Here is a 13,574-nt window from a genome sequence, read left to right as displayed (position 1 = left end):
AGACGAGGGGCGTGTGGGACGCAGAGGAGGGGTTTGTCGCGCAGCGGCGGAGGCCATCGGGGCTGTGAGCGCGGCAGAGCCTCGCCGTGCCGAGGGGCCCAGGCAGCAGCGGCCCGAGGGGCCCCTGAGTGTGACGGGCGCGCAGCGGCGTGAGACCTGCCGTGAGCGTGAGGGCCGGGCCGTTGCCCTGGCGCCTCGGGGGGCTGTGCGGCAAGGAGGGGCCGGGGCCCCGCTTTCCGCCGGACGAGGGAAGGCGACGAGCAGCTGCGACTAGCGAGGCCGCGAAGGTTTCTCGATTCGGCGACGAGCGTCGTGCCGGAACTTCCGCCCGCCGAGCTTTGTCCTCGGAGAACCGAGTCGCCTTCGCGAGCCGGCAGCCAGCCCAGCCCCCTCCTTCCCGACAGCCTCGCGGGAAGGGTCCTCTCGGGGGCCAGGTGCGCTGCTCGCCGGGCCCGCGCGCGTCTGCCTGGGCAGAAAGCAGCAAACGCCCAGCCCCGCGACGGGGGGACAGGCGCCTGCGATCTTTCTTCATGGAGAGGCGTCGGGCGCTTGTTAGAAACAGCATCAGGCATGTGTGATAACTCCGGCCAGAGGCCCTACGACTCAATGCCACGCTATAGATGTGGGGTTAGTTAAGAGACATTTTGTATGTGGGAAGAATCGATTGTACAAACACCGGATCCAAAAAGAGACACTTCAAAAGATGAAAAGCGTGAGGAATGCACTCTGGGTAGACACACACCTGTATCGTCAGCACCAGGTAAACCGAACCCAGTGGGTTCCGTACGCGGATTTCCGAGCTCAGTTTCCGGAACCTGGTGAGTGCTTGAAATCTCAGTGACGAGTCATTAGCCACAAATAGTGCTTTCTGTGTTTTTCCAGATTACTTTAAGTGACGTTAGTGGCAGGCTTGGGTTAGCACACTCACCCCTGAAAAGGAAGGGTGTCTCGAAAACCAGACACACGGAACCGATGGCTTTGGCAGGGCAGTCCGGGGGGAGGCGTTGCGTTTTATCGGTATTATCGGAGCGTTCTTTTTTTTTTTTTTTTTAAGTCATTTCAACACATAGTTCAAAGCCAAATAAATAGTTTGGACTGTTTTATGCTCTAGCCTCAGCGGTGATAGATTAAAAATGCGCATTGCACAAGATCCGTTTGTGGGGTAATTAGGAGCTGAGTGACTATAAACCTCTGGACCTTTGAATAAATATGCTCCTTTATCAACTCTAAAGACATTATACTTTAGACGCACACCATACGTCAGCATTCTTTGAAAATAAATCATCATGTGCTCCCAAGCTATCGGAGAATAATTAACCGTGTACTAGCTAAGTGGCATAAAAAGCCGAAAGCAGAAAAATCAATAAACAGTGCGAGGCAGCGAGGCTCGCTTCGCGCGCGGCGAATCCGGGCCTCTCCTCTGGGCGCCCAGCCCAGCCCAGCCCGCTGTGCTCGGTGCCGCGTAGGGGCCTGCGCGGCCGGCCGCGTCCTCTCGGGCAGGGCGGGGCCTCCCGTTATGGTCAGTATCGTGTCGGACACACTGAAGTCGTTGCCGCCCTTCCGAGGGGTTGTGATTCTTCCCCCGCCCCGTTTCCTTTGCTCCCTTTTCCCTTCTGCTCAGGGTTACGGTCGTAACTGCCTTGTCCACAGCGCACAGTGCGCCGGCCGCTGACGGGCCTCGCCGGCTCCCGGCGGTCGGGCCGTTCCGCCCTCGGGAACATGCGTTTTATTGTCGCTGTCGTGTGACGCGCAGGGTCACAGCTAAAACGTGGCCCCGGCCTCGGGAGGGGGCGGACGTGGGCGACGTGGTGGCTCCCTGCGCCCCGGAACGCTGCGACTCTCCGCGTGTCCTTCTGCGAAAGGGCGCTGGCTCCTCCCCTGGGCGTGCGGGGCGACTTCCCAGTCCCTCTCGCGTCTGCGCTTTGTTTCCCTTCGACTTGATTGGAGATGTTCTGAGGTGGCCGTTATTAGCATGTGCGCTCACAATGGAACAAAGAAGAATTGTACTCACCCGAAGTCATCTAGGTGCATCTGTTTGCAAATTAGTCGTCACCGTGTCCCGGGAAAAATTCGAGACGGCGCCCTTCGGTCCAGCAGCGGTGGTTAGCCAAGGCCACCCAGGCGGAGGGAAGAGCTAAATGCCGTGTGGTGTGCTGGGGAGGGTCGGGGTGCCCAAGCCCACCTCACCCCTGTGCCTTTACCGCGAGTGATCCATCCCGAAAAACCGAGAATTTACCGCATCACGGCAACGGGGCTGTTTGTGATATTTTCCGTCTATTTGCACAGTTAAGAGGTTGACCGTAGTAGGTATACAAATTGGGGAAAATACAGAGGAGCCAGAGGTTGGAAGGGGAGGAAGCGAGAAAGAGAGCGGGCTCGTCACGGTGGCCTTTGCCTTCGGTTCTGACCCTAGCGACCCAACCGCAAGGAGGGACCCGCTCTGTTTCCGGGGTCACGGCCACAGGAACGTCCTCCCGTTCCTCAGAGAGAACACAGTGCCGGAGTCCAAGGAGGCCTCTCACACGGGCCGTCACGGAGGGCACCGAGCACTGTCTTCCAACTGCAGCGTGGCAGTAACTTGCCAGGACACGAAGACTTTCTACATCTCCCAGGCAGGGATGTTTTTAAGGGAATCAAGTTTGGGAAACTCAGACCTCATAGGTCCTTTGTACTAAACACAGGCAGGCTGCAAACGCTCTTATACTTTAATCCAGAAGGTTGTATTCGCAGCTTTAAAAAAAAATTTTAAAGCCTTTATCGACTCTTGAAATATAAAAGCAATTTTTAGTAGAGTATGATGGGTGGTCAGTATAGACTTTAAAATATAACAATGCATTACATTAGGATAAAATGATGCGATATCAGAGAAAGCACGTGTGTGTGTGCATGTGTGCGCGTGTGTTTGTGTGTGCATGTGTGTACGTGTGTGCACGTGTGCGTGTGCGCGTGAGTGTGTGTGAGTGTGCGTGCGTGAGTGTGCGTGTGCATGTGTGTGCGTGTGAGTGTGTGTGCGTGAGTATGTGTGCATGACGGCGCACAGACAGGTGTCAGCTGACCAAGGAAAGGCAGTGTGAAAACACCGTCCCCGAGGCCCGTGAGGGCGAAGCCTAGACTGAGCCGTGACCGCCCCGTCTGGACGGTTACTAGCCACACGTGGATATTGACGTGTAAATTGACTAACGATCCCTGAAGCTAAGAGCTTCGCTCTGCCTCAGCCTCATCATTCTCGGGGGCTCAGCAGCTGGGTGCGCCCAGCGCTGCCCGAGTGCAGCACGCAGCCCGGGCGGCTCCCGCTGCGGACAGCCGTGCGGGAAGCCTCGCTCGGCGCGGGGCAGCGGGCAGCTCCTCGCCCGTGCCCGGCAGCCGCGCCTGCCCTGCCCCTCGACGAGCGTGTGAGCGGGTCTGACGTTGGAGGCGCCCTGCGCCGCACGCCCCGGGAGGGTGCGTGAGATGGGGTGCGGCTGAGACTTCGAGGAGAATGCCGGAAACGGGAGTTTGAACGGACGTGGAAGCTCTGCTTGAGCAAAAGCGTCCAAAGTCGAGCTCTCCCTTACGCCTTCTCCTTGTAGAATGGGGTGTTTCTGAATTTATCACCTTTTTTTTTTTTTTGTAGAATCAGAAAAACCCAAGCATTGAATTTCAACATTTGTACTAACATTATTCATAGTTTACAATAGAAATGCAATACTGGCTATTAAAATCAGGCACCGAGTCCTCTCACCTAGTGAATAATTCTTTGATTTGTTATTGACTCATTTTCCTTGATTGGATTTTGTTCCAGGTTGAAGGTGGTATGATATATTCCAATTTGATACAAATTGTACTCATTTATTCTTAGAGAAATTGTTTAAACTTTCCGTGAGTTGTTATGAAAATTAGTGATTTCTGAATATTTAGCAATGAAGTCTCATTTTGAAAGGTACAAATACATTTAATTAAGTATATTAACAGTGATTAGAATGAAAAGCTTTCATAAGTCTGGCAAAGTAACTCAGACAAGAGCAGTGTTTAGATGGATACATTTGACAAATTTGAAATATCATTTATAATAGAAAATCAAGAAAATTTAAAAGAAAACATATTCGATACACTTTATAGAAAAACTACTATTGACTCGTGGTGACACAAATATCTAGTTGCATTTGCACCAAAAGGGATAATTGATTGACGTCAAGTGAAAAATAATCTGGAGTTTTTCGTTGAGTCGAAACATTGGTACATGTTTTGTTACCAAAACACTAAAAATGTGCTGTGGTCGTGTTTTAATGTTTTCTTAGACCACTCGTGCTTTGACACTCAGAGAAAAAAATCCCCCGTCGCACGCCGAGTGCAGGTCGCAGGCCCAAGCCGTCCACCGGGGCGCAGGCAGCCTTGCCTCCCTGCGCGGCCTCGGCGAACCCTCTCTGCAGATCGTCCCCCGGGACGGGGCGTGATCTCGGGGGTCATGCCCTGTACCGGTCTCCGGCAGGTGATGAAACTGGGTCCTGTGCAGTATCAAATCTCTCCTGCGTGAAAGCGTCTCCGCTCCAGAACCCAGACCGACACCCTGCGATGGAAAGCCGCCCGGTCGGTTCCGGTGGGACGTTGGCCCTCAGGGGTGTTTAGATAGGGGTCCGGAAAGGAGCCGGCCGGGTGTGGGGGGGTTTTAGCCTCGCAGAGCGAGGGGTGCAGGGGCGCTGCGTGCCGACGCCTGTCCACATGGGCCGCCGTCGCCGGTGGCTCGGACGTCCCCTCCCTGCCCTTGCCGGGGCCTCCGGATGAAGCCGGCCAGCGAGGGCGAGGGCCCACCCAGGGGGCCGACGGGTTTTCACCGGCAGCCCCTGGCGGGGGCTCTCTCAGGGGACGTTTTCGGGGGAGCTCGTGGCTGCTGCCCCCCCAAGAGCTCCGTGCCAGGCTCGCGGACAGTAACTGTAAGTTCACAGGCGGTCGGCTCCTGCCCCGTCAGGCTCCCGGCCCGGCCTCGGGTCGCCGTGGCCAGCCGCCAGCTGTCTGCAGTCCCGCACGAGCACGTGACTCGGTGGCCAGCGGCCACGTCGCCTGCGTCCCGGAGACCGACACGCGCCGTCCGAACGGCCCTTCTAAGCGTCCTCCCCACTGGCCGAGCGCGAGGGGCGCGCGCCCGGGTCTGTGTCCTCCTTCGTGGACTCAGCGGCCGGGAGCGACGGAAGTCCATTGTCTAGACGTCAGCTGTCGGGTCTCGGGTCCGCGCTCCCTGCGCAGGCCCGGTCCCTGCCTGTCACCTCCTGCAGGCCGTCGGGGTCCCTGGGGCCCCGCTCTTCCTCCGTGCTCACAGCCGTTAGCCCGTGCGTGTGCTCTCTCCCCCTCCCCCCCACTGTCTCCCTCACAGCTAGAAAAGCAGATTTTGTACAATCGCACAATGTCTAAATGTGGACCCTTTTATTCATGTGCTTTGAAGTACAATTTAAAGTTAAATGGTTATTATATTTCCCCAAAAATGAAGTTAGGATTAAAAATATGCGCAGGATTTGCAAAGGTGCTATATATTACAATGGATTTTAGCAAACATGACTTAAGCCCAGTTTTCGTATCACTACTCATGCTTAGAAAACAAACAACTGTAGAAATAAAAATATCTAGAAATAAAAACTAATATTTAGAGAGCTACAGAATTGCTATCAAAGTCTGGCTCCCGTCTCTGAACGCTGCGGGTTGCAGAAGGCGGGTCTTTGAGCTTCGAAGATGAAGACAGGCACCGCGTAATGACAGGTCAAGGAAACTGGGCAGAGCCAACCACTAGCGAACTGTGTCGCTGAAATAAACACAAGTTTCTAACGCGTTAGAGTCTGACTAATTTGTAACTTGCTCATAGCCCGACTGTGATTCACATTACTTATTATTCTAGCATTCAATGATTTTTTTAGTCTCAGACACACAACAGAAACTTAACCTCTGTGACCAACACAAATCGACCATCAAACTCAGCAGCAGAGTCAGAAGGAGTTACCGCTCTCTGAAACTGTCACCTTCCACCTTCCCAGCTCAAGGCGGCTGATTGCAGGCAGTGAAACCGCCTCGGAGAGCTCTGTGCGGTGAGCGCGCTGCCTGAGCGCAGCACGGGAATCTCTGGTCACCGAGGGACGATGCGTTCTGGAAGCCCGTGGTGGCCGCTGCGCATCTCCTTTGATGAGCTGCTGTGCAGCTCCCATACTTCCAAACCTGCTTGCAATGCGATTGTTCGTTTTAATTATGAGCGCACTCGACTTCATCGCTGTTAGGAAACTCTGGGAAGGAAGCGCTCCTTTTAACTTTTTCTCTATTTTTATTGGAATGTGATCTGGTTAAACATGAGCAAAAGATTTGCACAGACATTTCTCCCAAGAAGACATGCAGATAGCCGCCAGGTACGTGAAAAGATGCTCAACCTCACTCGCCATCGAGGGAATGCAAGTCAGAAATGCAGTGAAACTCCGCCTCACGCCATGAGGCTGCCACCCGCAAACAAAGGCGCGTTCGTGAGGACCTGGAGAAGTCGGAGCCCCGGGCGCCGTCGGCGGGAGCGTGGAAGGGCGGAGTCACCACGGAAAGCTGTACGAGGTCTTCAAAAAATTAGAAACGAGGGACCGTGTGATCCGGCAGCCCCACTTCTGAGTACGTGCCCCCGAAATGAAAACCGGAATCTACTTTTTAGTGTGTTAAGTATTGGTGGGTATAATGCACCTCACTAAGAGATCTTCGTGGGCCTCGAGCACCTAGAGGAGTGTAAAGCTGTCTTTTGGGAGCCAGGGACGCAGTCCGGCCCTCTGCCCTCGCTGCTGGAGGCCCGGGCGTGTGTGTGGCCGAAAGACGGGTCAGAGAGTGCTGCTCAGTGCATTTCACTTCTCGTAATGCCCCCAAAGTAGAAATGACACAGGGGTCCGCTGGCAGGAGACTGGACACATTGCGGCATATTTCTAAATTAAACACTATACATTAATAAAAAGAACAAACCTCTATAATATACGTAACAGCATGGATAAATGCCTTCGAAAATAGACCGAGCGCCAGAATGACCAGAACAAAGGAGCGCGGGCAGAGTCCACGCACAGGAGGCCCGGAGCAGGCAGAGCTGTCGGTGGCCGCGATGCAAACGGACCTGACACCGGAGCAGGGAAGGGGGCACGGGCTGGACGAGGACCCGTCAGGAATGTCCGGAACACAGGGCTTTGCCGGCGCCGCCATCGAAAGATTGTCCCACACATCTCACCAAGATTTTATCCACGATTCTTAAATGAGAGAGACCATGGAAGTAAAGGAGTCAAGACAAACGGATAAATTATACCATGCACAAGGATCCTAATGAATAGCGCGGTTGCAGGACAGCCAGAGGAGCCTGGGGAGCTGAAGGCTGACGGGCGCCGCTACTGAAACATGCATATGTTCGTAAAGACGGCGTGAGTGAGGCCAGGAGAGCGTCGCTTCCCGAGGGACCCGCTGTGTGCGGCGGTTTCCCCTGCGCCTGCGGTTCAGGGCAGACCCCGCCCCTCCCCCCGCCTCTGCGGGGAGACCCGGCCCCCCACGCCCCTGTGCGGGGAGACCCTGCCCCCCCCACTGTGCGGGGAGACCCGGCTCCCCACTGTGCGGGGAGACCCAGCCCCCCACCCCGGGTGGGCAGACCCGGCCCCCCACACCCCACTGTGCGGGGAGACCCCGCCCCCCCCACTGTGCGGGGAGACCCTGCCCCCCCACTGTGCGGGGAGACCCGCCCCCTCCACTGTGCGGGGAGACACCCCACCCCTGTGCGGGGAGACCTGGGCCCCCCACCCCGGGCGGGCAGGGTAGGGGACGAGGGCTGGGGCGCCTCCCCGACCCCGGCCGGACCGAGCCCTCGCTGTAGGGCCCCCGAGTCGCCCCCGTTTCGGCCCCGTGCTGACCTCCTCCGCCGACCCGTCGCGGGCTCGGACACACTAGATTTTCTCTGTTAATCGAACTCGTTAATTAGGCGATTCTACACCGACGCATCGCGACGTGTAATGAATTAAGTTCATTAGCCGTTCAGACAGCGAGAGCGGTAATGCGCGTGGAGTAAGGACGGGCGAAGCGTGGGGCTGGGGTTCGGAATCAAGGTGGGGGTGGCCCCGAAGCCGCCCGTGGGGGCCACTGTCCCCGCCTGCAGCCGAGAGGTGGCCGCCTGGGCCCTGCCCGCTGGGGGCCGGGGCGCCCTCCGCGCAGCCCTCGGCCGAGCGGAGCTGGGGGCGCAGCCCGGGGGCGGGGGGCGCAGCGGTCGTTGCCGGGGGCGGCGGGGGAGGCAGGGGTTCGGGGTGGCGGAGTCGGGGGTGTGGGCAGCTGCGGACGCACCCTGGGGACCCGGCGCGTCTCGTGGTGCGGGTAGCAGGCGGGGGCGCCCGGAAGCCCGCGCCGAGTCCGCAGAGGATGGAGCCGGTGCCGGCGGCGAGGCGGGGTCCGCAGAGATGGACGACGACGTCTGGGGGAGAAGCGGCGACTCCCTGAAAACGCGGACGGGGGTCAAGCTCGAGCGAAGTACTCGCGGGTACAGGACCGAAAGGCGGGTATAGACCAACGTTCCGCCGGGTGAGATGCGATTCGAGAGTCAGTACGAAGACTGGGCTTCATGTTGAGTCCGCAGACACCCCGAAGAGAGGAACGGAGGGCGCGTGGCGGATGCGGGGCGGCGCCCGGCGCCTGCGACTTTAATCTCGTCACCACCGGGCACGCTGGTGCCGCTGCTGCACCCGCGCCCGGGTCAGGCGGCCCAGGCCTGAGGCGGGTAAAGGACCTGACCAGGTCCCCCCGCTGGTAACTGACCTGGCGGGGGCGAAGGGCGTTCATCCTTCCCCAGGGCCCGGGCCGGTGGCGGGTGCAGGGGCGAGCGGCCCAGAGCCGACACCCCGAGGCGCAGCCCCGAGTCCCACGGGGCCTGGGGTTCTCACCAACCACGCCCTGCGCCCGGCAGCCTTTCCGCTCGACCCGGACTGACATTGGGCTCTCCCTGATCATCACAGCTCACTGTTTTTCAAGGAAATTTGAAGTTTGAACATACGATGTAAAGGTAACAGAGATGTCACATATATACCGTCGCGAAGCCTAAATCAGCATTACCCGCTGCTTTGATTTTCGGGGGGGAGGGCAGGTCTTGAGGGGCCTAAGTTCCTCGCTGCTCTGCGTTTCTGCAAAGGAAGTCCCCTGGCCACACGACCGTCCTTATGAAATGGACCAAGTGGTCCCTGCTCATCTCTGAGCGCTGGGTCCTGTTTCCCGGACAGGCTGGATTAAGTCAAACAGGACAATCCTGCCTCCCTGTGGAACCGGGTCCCCAACCGCTTCATACCGCAAGGCCTGCCCCCCACAGCCCCTGGGTGCCCTGTCCAGCCCGCAGCCCCCACGGGGCGTGTGGCGTGTGGCCTCCCGGCGTCAGCTTCTTGCATTAGGTGGCACATTCGTCACACCCGTTGAAGCATCGTCAATACGTCTGAATCACCGCCCACACCGCATTCAGAGTCTCTTAGTCTTTGCCTGATGGTCTCTCACAGGACAATACGTTACGCTTGGTTCTCGTGCTCCTCAGGCTCTTCTCGGCTCTGACAGCGTCTCGGATTTTGTTTTGACGACCTTGACCGTGTTGAGGACAGCTGGTCGGATGTCTCTCAGTCGAGACTTGTCAGTTTTCCTCACGGTTATGCAGAGACTGTGGTCGTTGAGGAATGAGGGCCCCAGGGGGACGGCGCCTTTCGTCACATCGCGTCAGGGGTACGGACCACCGCGGTGGCTTATCGCCGTCGACGCCGACTCAGTCCCTGGCCGAGGCGGCGCTGTGGGGGTTCACCACTGGAGGAGGATTCTCTCCTCTTCCCATTCTACCCACTTCAGAAGGAAGTCGGTAAACACAGCCCACGCGTAAGGAAGAGAGTTCTACTTTAACCCCTCGAGGGAAGAGTAGCTGCACAAACTTTATGGAATTCTTCCACCGAGATTTACCTATTCTCCATTTATTATCTATCTATCTATCTATCTATCTATCTATCTATCTATCTATCTATCTATGATCTATCTATCTAGAAGAGACATCTGGTTGACCCATAAGCAGAGGGCAATGTGGAAAAGTCAAAGTGAGATGTTCTAACTGTAACAGCAACTTCGGTAGTGGGAAAGGCAAAAAGGTCATGGAGCTTTCAAAACCTGGCTCCTTTTTCTAATAAACATATACATTGGCAAAGATTACTTCAATTTTTTAAATATCTAACAGGGAAATAAAAATCTGCACAAATCGCACCATGGGGCTGCTGCAACACTTGAAATATTCAAGAGAGCACTTTATGATGAAAACTTTATGATGTTTCTAACAAATATTACTGTTCTGAGCTATAACAGAAAGACAGGCATTGCTCTCAGATCTCTTCATTTTAGCAGGCGTAGGTATGCGTGAGTAAACGCGTTATGGGCAAAATCAACGAGAGAGAGACAGACAGACAGACATAGAATTATGAGGTGTTGCCACTGCTTTATACAGTAATACTAGGTGACTGGAGCCGTCTGTGACTCAGTCGCCTCACCCGTGAATGGTGACACCATTCCCCAACTCTCAGGGACCGGCCAAGACGTGCGTGCCCGGCCAAGCGCACGGCGGAGGTTCAGTCCCCAGGTCCCCAGGGGGTCGTTTTTCCGCGGCTTGTGAGAAAGCAGCTGTTGTCCGGAAGCCGGATGGACCCCCATCCGCTCTCCTATGCGCTGAACGTAGTGGTCTCACCGCACGACATGCGCCTGAACCCCGCAGTCACCCCCGGGGCAGGGCGTTCGCTTGCGTGGGTGAGGGTCGCGAGGCGCCCTCAGGGTCACCGGCTGGCCACCCTCGGCCTTCGCGTCAGGCTGCCCTCGGCCGCCCTCGCCCAAACCCAGGGCCCGATGCGTCTGTCTGGGGCGGGGGGGGGGGGGGGGGCGCTGGTCTGTCACACGCCTCCTGCCACGCCTCTTCCCACCTTCCTCGGTTTACCGTGCCGTGCCGGATGTCGGGGCGCCGGGGGCTCACGGAGCTCCTCTGCACCTGACGCGGCGACTCGGCAGAGCCAGAGGGCGCACGTGCGCGGGGGCCTGTCCCCCAGACACGCGAGACTTTGACAGTAATAAAAGACTGACCTGGAAGTCGGAGCTCAGGAAAAATGTTCGGGAAGCTGCCCTCGTGTCACTCGCATAAATGTGATATCTTTTAAAGATGTTATTTTTTTACAGGTTCACAGCAAAACTGAGAGGCAGAGCCGTAGAGAGGTTTCCCATATACCCCCCAGCGCCCCCCGACACGCAGCCTTCGCTTTGTCAGCACCCCCTCCAGATGCGACATTCGTGACAGCGGGTGAACCCGCTCTGACACGTCACCACCCGGAGTCCCGAGTTTCATCAGTCACGCCGGTGGCGCGCGTTCTGTGGCGTGGAGACGCGTCATGGTACCGTCTGCCGTGCGGCGTCAGGTGCGTCCGCGGTCACGGCGTCAGGTGCGTCCGCGGTCACGGCAACGGGTGCGCGCGCCGAGGTGACGTCAGGTGCGGCCACCGTGCAGCGTCAGGTGCGCCCACGGTCACGGCGTCAGGTGCGTCCACGCCATGGCAACGGGTGTGCGCGCCGAGGTGGCATCAGGTGTGTCCGTGGTCACAGCAACAGATGCGTCCGCGGTCACGGCGGCAGGTGCCTCGCCAGTGCTGGGGGGGGGACCCGGGGAGGGGGGGGGACAGGAGGCGGCGAACGGGGCCGCGATCGCCGCTCTCGCCTCCACCGCCGCGCTCACAAGGCGCGTCCCGCTCTTCCCGCACCTCGCCAACAGCCACGCTTAGCCTCCGCGGGAGAAGATGAGATTACACGATGCAGTTCGTTCTTCTTAGGTACGGGAGTTGGAAGCAGAAACGAACCCTGCCACCTCAAACTCTTCGGCGGGTGCATTAGGGAACGCGCCTCCCCGCGTGCGTGGTCGGGGCGTTTTCCGTGTCCGGACTGGCCGCAGCCGGGCGTGTTCGCCTGGCCGACGTGGCCGTTAGAATGTGGGGCGCACGGGAGAGGCTTGGCGCGTGCTCGGGGCCGCAGCGGTTCTGTGTGCTCGAGAAGAAACCTGCCACGTTGCCTCGGCTGTGTGGAGGCCACCTCGGCTGGCTCGCGGGTGGCTTCTGGTAGCCACCGGAGGGGCCTGGTCAAGGCAGTCGGCACAACCCCTCCAAGACCCGCGCGGGCGGGCTGCGATGGGCCCCCGGCTCCGAGGCGGCTCGGTGCGGGTAAGCGAGGGAGCATCCGGAACATGCAGTGGGGGGGGGGGGGGGGGCTGCAGAAATGGCCGACTGGGCAGACTGCGGATTAACCATGCCCTGTAGGTCTAATGGCCTCTGGACACTCGTCACACCTGCAGGAGAAACGATCTGTAAATGGATGGGAAAGTCCTCTCCCCTTGCAGCCCCAGCCTGACCCCCCCCCCACCCTGAGTCAGGACGCACAGGTGCACGGAGACCCTCAGTCAGGGGACCCGCGCACCCTGCGCAGGACCCGCCGGGCCGCCCCGCCGTAGGCGAGCTGAGCGGGGCGCGCCCCTGCCTTGTGCTGTCTGGAGCCACCCGCGCCCCACGGCCTGACGGACTCTCCTCCCGCGAACGAAGCCGCCTGAGCGCCCCGGTTCCCTCCGTCAGGTGCCGCCTCCTGCAGCACGAGGTCCGCGCGGATGTCCGCAGCGCAGAGCCCCCGAGCGCGCCCCGCCTCTGCCCAGGGCCCGCGAGACCGGCGGGCCAGCCGGAGGCGCGCTCAGGGCGTGACGGGGCCTCGGGGGAGAGTCTCCTGCCACGAAATAACGCGCTATTTTTATAGCGTTAATGAAAAACGGAGGGGGGTGCTTATTTGGAAAACAGAACGGGGGTGGGGTGCGCTGCGCGCATTGCATAAAGACGTTTGGTTTCTAATTTATTTGTCTGCAAGTTCAGAGGAGGTCTTAAAACAGTGAGACGATTTCTGCTGATAGCTCCCAAATCGGCTAAATCCAGTAACTAATTAACTCTGCGTTAGCAGTTTGAAAAATGGGCCGCTGACCAATTCTGCAGGAATGGAGCCGGCTGTTTGTGAAACATCGCAAATCGAAATTCCTTTAAGATATCTCATTAGCAACGGTTCTTGAAAAAGAAGAGAATTTTAAATGACCAGACAGTGTTATGAGGGGATCACTCTATCTAGGAGTTTTTCCGATAATCACCAGTTTCTGTGAGAAGTGTGAAGTAAAGGAACACGTGTGAGAAAGACAATGTGCGGCAAAGTAGCCCGCTCGGTCTCGAAGGCTGCAGAGCACTGTTTAAACAGCATTGCGTGCGTGTGTGTGTGTGTGCGACTGTGTGCACGTGCTCACGCATGTGCATGTGTGTACATGTGTGTCCGTGTGCACGTGTGCAAGCGTGTACATGTGCACCTGTGCATGCATGCACGTGTGCCGTGTGTATCTGTGTGTGCCTGTGTGCATGCATGTGTGTCTGTGTGCACGCGTGCACGTGTGTGCATGTATGTGCATGTGTGTACATGTGTGTCTGTGTGCACGTGTCTCTGCCCGTGCGTGCATGTGTGCAAGCATGCACGTGCGCCATATGTATCTGTGTGTGCCTGTGTGC

This window comes from Rousettus aegyptiacus, unplaced genomic scaffold (genome assembly GCF_014176215.1).
Source record: "Rousettus aegyptiacus isolate mRouAeg1 unplaced genomic scaffold, mRouAeg1.p scaffold_m13_p_11, whole genome shotgun sequence".
NCBI classification, from domain to species: Eukaryota; Metazoa; Chordata; class Mammalia; order Chiroptera; family Pteropodidae; genus Rousettus; species Rousettus aegyptiacus.
The sequence above is the reverse complement of the archived record's forward strand: the minus strand, read 5'-3'. Positions refer to the sequence as shown.